At 52.3% G+C, this 9,434-nt stretch overlaps 1 protein-coding gene across 2 annotated transcripts in view; it reads left to right on the top strand.

The window, feature by feature from the left end:
- Positions 1-1,779: 1,779 nt before the first annotated feature.
- Positions 1,780-9,434, top strand: part of ARHGEF10L (Rho guanine nucleotide exchange factor 10 like) — a 178,967-nt gene continuing 171,312 nt past the window's right edge. For both annotated transcript variants that reach the window (XM_032300579.1, XM_032300583.1), the window contains exon 1: positions 1,780-2,042. The gene's annotated coding sequence lies outside the window, so the exon portion shown is untranslated. The remainder of the gene's footprint in view (positions 2,043-9,434) is intronic.

Here is a 9,434-nt window from a genome sequence, read left to right on the forward strand (position 1 = left end):
AACTTTACTTACCAAGACAGGTGATGGGCTGGATTTGGCCCATGCGCCATAGTTTGCTGAACCCCAGTCTAAAACCCTGAGGCCTCTATTGCTGGTGTCTGAGCAGAAAGTGGGGCTGGGCTTTGGTGTGAAATTCATGCATCCGTATGCAGACTGCTGATCTGTGAGTGTGTTCAGAGCAGGGGCTGATTACCTTTGAGTCCCCATCCTGGGTTCTCAGGAACACATGAGGGCAGAGCAAGTGTGTGTGGTTAAATGACATTTTCCTGATGTCTAGATACTTGTGCTCTTCATTATCCTAGAAGATGTTGGCTGAGATCTGGGGCTGATCAACGCTGACAGTAAGAACTCAGAGTGAGGTCAGGCATGTGGCTCACGCCTATAAGCCCAGCACTTTGGGAGGCGAGGTAGGCGGATCACCTGAGGTCAAGGGTTCGAGACCAGCCTGGCCAACATGGTGAAACCGTCTCTACTGAAAATATGAAAATTAGTTAGGCATGGTGGTACACACCTGTAGTCCCAACTACTTGGGAGGCTGAGGCAGGAGAATCATTTGAACCTGGGAGGTGGAGGTTGCTGTGAGCTGAGATTACGTCACTGTGCTCAAGCCTGGGCAACAGAGCAAGACTTTCTGTCTCAAAAAAAAAAGAACTCAGAGTGTGCCGGTCCCCCTGCCCTTAAGAGGCATCAGCATAATAATCAGAGCCACCATTAGTGCCAATTCTCTTGGAGCCAGGAGCCCTTTCCCTACACAGCCTCATTTAATTCTCACAAGAACCCCATCAGGTAGGGACTATTATAATCACCCCAGTTTAAGAAGGAGGAAACTGGCTGGGCACAGTGGCTCATGGTTATAATCCCAGCACTTTGGGAGGCCTAGGCAGGAGGATCACTTGAGCCCAGGAGTTTGAGGCCAGCCTGGGCAAAAGGCTGTTCTGGACCAGCCTGTCTTTACAAAAAATACAAAAATTAACCAGGCGTGGTGGCACGCACCTGTGGTCCCAGCTCCTTGGGGGAGCTGAGGTGGGAGGATCACCTGAGCCCGGAGGTTGAGGCTGTAGTGAGCCATCATCTGATTGTGCCACTGGGCAACAGAGAGAAAGCCCTTGCCTCAAAAAAAGAAAAGGAAGCCAGGTACAATGGCTCACGCCTGTAATCCCAGCACTTTGGGAGGCTGAGGCGGGCGGATCACGAGGTCAGAAGTTTGAGACCAGCCTGGTCAACATGGTGAAACCGCGTCTCTACTAAAAATACAAAAATTAGCCAGGTGTGGTGGTGCGCGCTTGTAATCCCAGCTACTCAGGAGGCGGAGGCAGAATTGCTTGAACCTGGGAGGCGGAGGTTGTGGTGAGCCGAGATGGAACCACTGTACTTCAGCCTGGGCAACAGAGTGAGGCTCTGTCTCAAAAAAAAAAAGAAAAGAAAAGGAAAAATAGGAGGAAACTGAAGCTCGGAAAGACAGGCCGTTGCAGGATGTCACACGGCTGGGGAGGGCAGGGACTGGCACCTGAATCTCTCCGACTTCAAAGCATATTTCTTTCCACCTTCTCTGGCTAAAAGAGGTGCAGCCCATGAGTGACCCTCCAACCCTGCCCTGTACCCGGGCCCTGTGTGCCTTCCCAGTGGCACGCAGTGGTGGCAGCTCAGCCCCGCTGCTTGACACCCCCCTCTGAAGGCCCTATCTCAGTTCTCACCCCTCCCTTCCTCACCCGGGCCAGCTTCCGGGTCCTCCCAGGCTGGCTGATGGATGGCCCAGCCCCGGCTGGCTTGACTCAGTGTAGCTTTTCCTCGTGGACTGCCAGGGCCGCCTCCTGTCCTCCTCCCCACTGCCCTCACCTGCCCGGCAGGTCGGGCAAGTGAGTGACTCACACCTGGGCCCTGTGTGGACCCAGCCCGGGAGCCAGCCTACTCACCCACTGGGCTCCTGCCTGCCCTGCCAGCTACTTCAACCAACAGACAGGACCCTTCCCAGTCCAAAGGGGCTGCCCCTGCCACTTGTGCTCCCTTCCCGGAGGACTGCGATTGGACTGCACAGGATTCAGGTCAGTTTCCTTTTTGTTTTTACCCATCTCTGTCCCTCGCTGAGTTGGAGGATAACCTTTTGGAGATCGTGGGGGAGGGGTCCCCGCAGTCATTGTCACCCTTGGGCTTCAGGCCCAGGGACACCCTGATCCCTCCCAGAAGGTGCTGGAGCTTGGGGACACCCTGGGATGGATTCGGTGAGGAGAGCTGTCCTGGGTGCCTCTATGGGCGTGAGCCCGACCCTGCGGCCACCTAGCGGGGCAGGTCAGGGCAACCCAGAGTGAGAAAGGCAGAGGTAGCCTGCAAGAAGGACATGTGTGGTGGGGACTTTCCTCACTTCCTGCTTAGGGTCACAGAGTGAGGGACGCAGCTTGAGATGGCTTCAGTTCAATGGCATCATTTTACAGTTGGGAAAACAGGCTTGGAGGAGAGGGAGTCACTGAAGGTGAATTGGTGCATTGGTGGCGGAACTGGGGCTGGAAGCCAGACTGGTGGACTCCCTGTCGAGGGCTCCTTCTTTGATCCTCTGTGACTGTTCCTGGCTGTTTCTCCTTGCCTTTTCCACCCTGCTAGCTCTCTCCCAGCCCATCGCAGCCCATCGCAGCCCATCCTGGCCACAGCAGGGAGGAGGAATGCAGCAGGTGGGAGCTATTTTACAGGGGACTTTATGGGCTCACAGTTGGGAGACATTTTGAAGGTCATCCAGGCCATGAATCCCTAACAGGTGGCTGTTGAGCCACAGCTTGACTATCTCTGGGGATGGAGAGCTCAGTTTTTGGAGGCAGCCTCTTTTCCGTGGCCAGTGAATGATCACGTAATCCTTGCTGAGCACTTACTTCGTGCTGAGCACTTTGCTAACAAAGCACAGTAGGTGTGTAAATGCCTCATCCCTGACACCCCAATGAGATAAGTGTTATTGTTATCACTCTTATTTTATAGCTGAGGAAACAGGTACAGAGAGGTTAAGTAACTTACTCAAGATTTCACAGCTTGAGAAGAAGGAGCCGAGCTTCGAACCCAGGGAGTGTGGTGCTAGCGCCCAGCCAGGCTCTTAGCTGCTGTACTTGGCCGCTACCATAGGAGAACCGGGCTTCCTAGGGAGGGGGTCCTGCTTGGCATCGTGAAGCTGAGGTTGGAAGGGGAACATTTAGGTGACCACGTGACACTCTGGCTGGTTGGCTTCCTGGGACTGCAAATGCCACTGTCCAAGCTCTTCTCCCATCACCTGCCCCGCCTCCTTGGCAGGTTACCTTATCCTCACGTAGCCCCCAGCCACCAGAGTCCAGGACCAATGGCTGATGACTCCCAGGACAGTGCATGTGCCATAGCAGAGGGAAGATTGAAAGCCAAGGCCCAGGATCTCCGATACCACCGTCAGGGTTTCCTTGGAGTGTCCCGGGCAAAGGAGGCAGGAGGTGAGAGTGGGTGTGGCAGAGGGGCAGGAGGGGCCAGGGCCCCATGACTGTTCCCCTCTTTCCATTTTGGCTTCCTGGAATGGCACCTCATGTGCTGCCTGTCCACCTACCCCACCTTACCTGTCTATTTAGGGGAGCTTGGTGGTTAATGAGGGCAGTGCCTCATCCTAAGGTGCCTGACAGTTTACAAAGCCAGCCCACGGCGTCCTGAAGGGCACTCAACAGCCTGGGGAGCTGGGAAGGGCAGGAATTGTGGTGATGCCCATAGTTGAGTGATGGAAGCTCAGAGAGATCAGGTGAGCTGCCTGAGGTCACACAGCTAAGTGACGTCACGGAGTCAGACACCCCTCCCCTGCCGACCTTTCTGCCCCCAGCTTCCAGCAGAGCATGCTCCACATCAAGGCTGGCTCCTCCTCTATGTGGCTTTTCCTCCAGAGAAGTCCTCGCCGGGGGCAGAAGTGTCAGGCTGCTGAGGCGGGGCTGCCTCCCCAGCTTTCAGCCCCTAAATCAGAGTCTCCTGAGGTGGCTATGGGCCACCCCTCTCTTCTGTCCCTGCAAAGGCTTGCTCTGAGTGTGATACCAGCAGTCCTTCTGGCTGGATCGCTTCACTTAGTGGAACTTCATGGCTTTCAGGAGGGTGGCTGGCCTGGCTCCATTCTCGTCTCTACCCCATGGAAGGTGAGAGAAGGGTCCCGATGTCTCCTTCCAGGAATTCCTCTCCAGGACAGTCATGGGAGCAAGATTCCCAAGGTGATCCCATCCTGTCTTCTTCCTCTCCTAACGATAACACCAATCACAGCAATACTGACCGCTAGCACTTGCCTTGTTCCTGGTCGCACACGCCTGTGGTCCCAGCTGCTCGGGAGGCTGAGATGGAAGGATCGTCTGAGCCCAGAAGTTTGAGGGTGCAGTGAACTGTGATGGCCATTGCTACATTTTCTTTCTTTCTTTTTTTTTTTTTGAGATGCAGTCTTGCTCTGTTGCCCAGGCTGGAATGCAGTGGTGTGATCTCAGCTCACTGCAATCTCTGCCTCCCGAGTTCAAGTGATTCTCCTGCCTCAGCCTCCTAAATAGCTGGGACTACAGGCGCCCACCACCACGCCAGGCTAATTTTTGTATTCTTAGTAGAGACAGGGTTTCACTATGTTGGCCAGGCTGGTCTCGAACTCCTGGCTTCAAGTAATCTGCCCACGTTGGCCTCCCATAGTCCTGGGATTACAGGCATGAGCCACTGTTCCCAGCCCACCATTGCTACATTTTCATTTATTGGGCACCCACTGTATACCAAGCTTTGTGCCAGGCATCCTGTGGGCCATGGCTCATTGAGCCCTCCTGGCAACCCCATTTCATAGATGAGGAAACTGAGGTTCAGAAAAGCGAAGTCACTTGCCTTGCATCGCATAACTGGTCAATGACACTGAAATCATCAGTCAGAAAGTTGAAAACACGCTTCATGCAAAGTCACCACCCAAGGTCACACACTGTGTTTGTGGCACAGCCAAGATGAGAGCCTGGCTTGGCTGAATTGTGATTTCCTGCTCTTCCCACTCAGTGCCTCTGGGTTGGGATCCAGCGGGACTTTTGAGCCGTGGGCTGTAGAGTTGTTTCTGCCTTTATAGGACATTGAACAAGCCACTCAATCTCTTGTGGCCTGGGTCATACCATCTAAGTACAGGAGCTGGTGATTTATTCCCTGTGAATGATAGTCATGACTGGGAATGCCTTTCAAACATGGAACATGCATGCAGAGAATTAGTATAAAGAGAGGTAATTATCCAAGCCATGTTTCCAGTCTCTTCTGTGACTCTAAAAGCTTTGACATTTAATCCTTAGGATGAACTTTGACTGCTGGATATGGTGGATCACGTCTGTAATCCCAGCACTTTGGGAGGCAGAGGCAGGTGGAGCACATGAGGTCAGGAGTTTGAGACCAGCCTGACCAACATGGCAAAACCTTGTCTCTACTAAGATACAAAATTAGCTGGGTATGGTGGTGTGTGCCTGTAGTCTCAGCTACTCAAGAGGCTGAGGCAGGAGAATCGCTTGAACTTGGGAGGCGGAGGTTGTAGTGAGCTGAGGTAGCGCTACTGCACTCCAGCTTGGGTGACAGAGCAAGACATCTCAAGAAAAAAAAAAATGACCTTGTACCAGCTTGGGCAACATAGTAAAACTCCGTCTCTACAAAAAAATACAAAAATTAGCCTGGTGTGGTGGCTCGCCTGTAGTCCCAGCTACTCAGGAGGCTGAGGTAGGAGGATCGATTGAACCCAGGAGGTTGAGGCTGCAGTGAGCTAAGATAGCACCACTGCACTCCACCCTGGGCAGCAGAGTGTCTCAAAGAAAAAAAAAATTATTCTATCTGTCATCTATCTATCTATCTATCTATCTATCTATCTATCTATCTAATCTATTGAATGACCTTGGGATGCAGGAAGACAAGCCATGTTCTATTGTGGGGAAGCTGAGACTCAGAGACATGAACTCATTCACTCAAGGTCACAGGACCAGGAGATGGGAATCAAGGATTTGAATATTCCCAGAAGTAAGCACCTCCCATCATGATGAGAGGCAGCTCCCGGGGAATGGGAATCTCCCTGGGTTCTGAGGTGAGGAGCAGTGAACAAGTTTAGAGCATGGACTCCTTGGATTCCAGGAGGCCAGACTTATGGGAACAAGGTTTGGGAGCTTAGCAGGTAGGTCTGAGGCAGGTGGCCTGGTGCTGCCACCAAGTGAGTCCTCTTCTCCCCTGCTCAGGCTCGCTCCCACTTTTTCCTTCAGCAGAATGACAGAGACCTCCTGCCCCATCCTTCCTTGTCTCAGAAACAGAGGCAGCCTTTGTTTCAAGGGGACCAAGCAAACAGGGAGCTCTCCAGGCCACATTGTGACCTGCTCTGCAGGTAACCCTCATCCTTCCTCCTGGTCCAGCCAAACCCAGCTTAGCTACTGCAGAGACATCCAATACCCCAGCAGGGGAGGAAGGAGGAGGAGGGAGCCAGTGGGGTTAAGTAGCACCCTTGCTCACCTTCTCCCTCTCCATCTTAGTAGACTAAGTCTCTTCCCCTGAGCAATGTTATAATTAAATCTGATAAGCATGCATTCTATCTGATTAAAAGGGTCCCAATGTTATGGTTGGTTTGAGCCAAGCTGGGGTGGGGGATGGGACTCTCGGCCGGGAGCCAGGTGGCTGCCTCTGCTTCCTAGATCCATTCTTCACGTGCTACATGACCTTGAGCAAAGACTTGCCCCCTTGGGACCTCAGTTTCCCTCTCTGGGAAAGGAGGATGTTGGTTTGAGCCATGGATTCTAGTCTTGTTCCTGGTGGCGCATGCCTGTGGTTCCAGCTACCCTGGAGGCTGAGATGGGAGGATCACCTGAGCCCAGAAGTTTGAGGCTGCAGTGAGCTGTGATGACACCACTGTGCTCTACCCTGGACAACAGAGTGAGACTCCTTTCCAAATAAGTCAATAAGTGAATAATGAAATAAAATCATTCTCATAATAATTTTTTTTTTTTTTGAGACAGAGTCTTGCCCTGTCGCCCAGGCTAGAGTGCAATGGTGCGATCTTGGCTCACAGCAACCTTTACCTTCCAGGTTCAAGCAATTTTCCTGCCTCAGCCTCCAAGTATCTGGGATTACAGGCGCACGCCACCATGCCAGGCTAATTTTTGTATTTTTAGTAGAGACAGTGTTTCACCATGTTGGCCAGGCTGGTCTGAAACTCCTGACCACCTGCCTTGGCCTCCCAAAGTGCTGGGATTACAGGTGTGAGCCACTGTGCCTGGCCAATAATTTTTTTTTTTTTTTTTTTTTTAAGTGAAGAGGCTGGGTGCAGTGGCTCATGCCTATAATCCTAGCACTTTGGGAGGCAGAGATGGGCAGATCACTTGAGGTTGGGAGTCCGAGAGCAGCCTGGCCAACATGGTGAAACCCAGTCTCCACTAAAAATACAAAAATTAGACAGGCGTAACGGCACGTGCCTGTGTCCCAGCCACTCGGGGGACCGAGGCAGGAGAATCACGTGAACCTGGGAGGCGGAGGTTGCAGTGAGCCAAGATCCCACCACTGCACTCTAGCCTGGGCGACAGAATGAGACTCCGTCTCGGAAAAAAAAAAAAAAAGTAAAGAAAACCCAGAGGAAAAGAACTAGAGGGCAATAGCTCCTCCACTCCCAGTCCCCCACCCCTGTTTCTCAGGGCCCTTCCAGCTCTGAAAGTCTCGGAATTGCTCGAATGGATGGGTCCCCAGTGCCGTCTCTGAGTTCCCTGCCAGTGCTCCCTCTCCTTCCTCCCCACGTGGCCGCAAAGCTCAGGGAGCACAGGAACGGGGGAGATTCTCATTGCTTCTGATATTTGGGGGCTGGCCAAGGCTGGAGTGATCTCTGTAAAAACCTGCCCCTAGTCTGTGTGGCCAATTGTTGGAATAAACCCGGGATGCCAACGTTTGTGGGAGAAGAGACCTCCTAAGTCCTTTCCATCTTATTAGAGGAAAAATTTGGACTTTGTGGTCAGATTTCAAATCTCAGCTCTGTCCCTTGCGATGGTGCAAACTTCGGTGATTCACTTGGTCTTATTGAGGTGCTGAGAGGGTTACAAGTTATCCCAGGCAGATCACTAAGCCTGGTGCGTAGCAAATATTCAGTGAAAGGAAGGCCATGTCTTGGCACCAGGGTTGTCCCAACTCCCAGTTTCTGACAAATAGACAAGGCTGGCCAGGCGCGGTGCCTCACACCTGTAATCCTAGCAGTTTGGGAGGCCGAGGTGGATGAATTGCTTGAGCCCAGGTGCTCAAGACCAGCCTGGGCAACATGGCGAAACCCTGTCTCTACTGAAAATATGAAAATTAGTCAGGCGTGGTGGTGTGTGTCTGTAGTCTCAGCTACTTAGAGGCTGAGGCATGAGGATCGCTTGAGCCCGTGAGGCAGAAGTTGCAGTGAGCCAAGATCGTGCCGCTGCACTCCAGCCTGGACAACAGAGTGAGACTCTGTCTCCAAAAGAATGAAAAAGAAAAAGACAAGGCTCTGGATGGCAGGCTGCCTCGTGGTGCTGTCTTGGACGGCCATGACTTGTTCCATTCAGGAGAGCAGACGGCTCTAAGTGGGGTAGGAATCCCACTCTGCTTTCTAGTCTTTTTCTCTTCCTCACTTTCTTGAAAAGTTGTTCTGGAAACTACGAAACTGGGCCACAGGCCTCCATGTCTGCTCTCCTGGGACTACGGGGTTCTTTCATCTCTGAGTCTTGCTTCTCCCACAGGAAACTGGAAGCCCTGGGCTCTGCAGGGTTGGGGGAGGGAGGCAGCCTGCTTCACATTGATCTCACCCCAGAACGGGGAGGCTGGCTGACGCCGCTGATCAGAATTCATGCGGTCAGAGGATTTGTGGGTCAGCATGAGATCTTTTAATATACCAGAGAATAATCTCCCTAGAGCTCTAGGCCCCTGACGGGTGCTCCACAATTCTGAGACAGCACCCAGGGAACGGGTTGGGATCGACTTTAACCAGAGCTGGAGAGGCTGGCATGGTTCTGTTCCCAGGCCCCACCCTGGAGCCACAGGGCAGGGAACTCACTACACTGGACACATTTTATGGCACCACTGGTACCCTCCACCCCACGCTGATCCAGAGACCTGTAGTTTGGGATTGAGCAGATTAAATTCCCTGGAGGCTTCTGGGAAGGGGAAAAATGCTTGATCAGACTCTGTGTGCTGCCCTCTTTACTGAGCTATTTCAAAGTTCATCACCTTCAGGACACTACTTTTTTTTTTCCTGCCCCTAAAAAATCAACATACTCTTCTCTGCCTTGCCTGGAATCCTTGCCAGGGGATTTTCCAGTTCATGGAAAAACTGCATCCGGTTTGCTACCTATTCACTGAGTTATTGCCTTCTGGCTATTTTCCTCTTTTCTTTCTTTCTTTCTTTCTTTCTTTCTTCTTTCTTTCTTTCTTTCTTTCTTTCTTTCTTTCTTTCTTTCTTTCTTTCTTTCTTTCTTTCCTCCCTTCCT

Source organism: Sapajus apella, unplaced genomic scaffold, assembly GCF_009761245.1.
Source record: "Sapajus apella isolate SASKATOON/1434 unplaced genomic scaffold, GSC_monkey_1.0 scaffold43, whole genome shotgun sequence".
In the NCBI taxonomy this organism is placed as follows: Eukaryota; Metazoa; Chordata; class Mammalia; order Primates; family Cebidae; genus Sapajus; species Sapajus apella.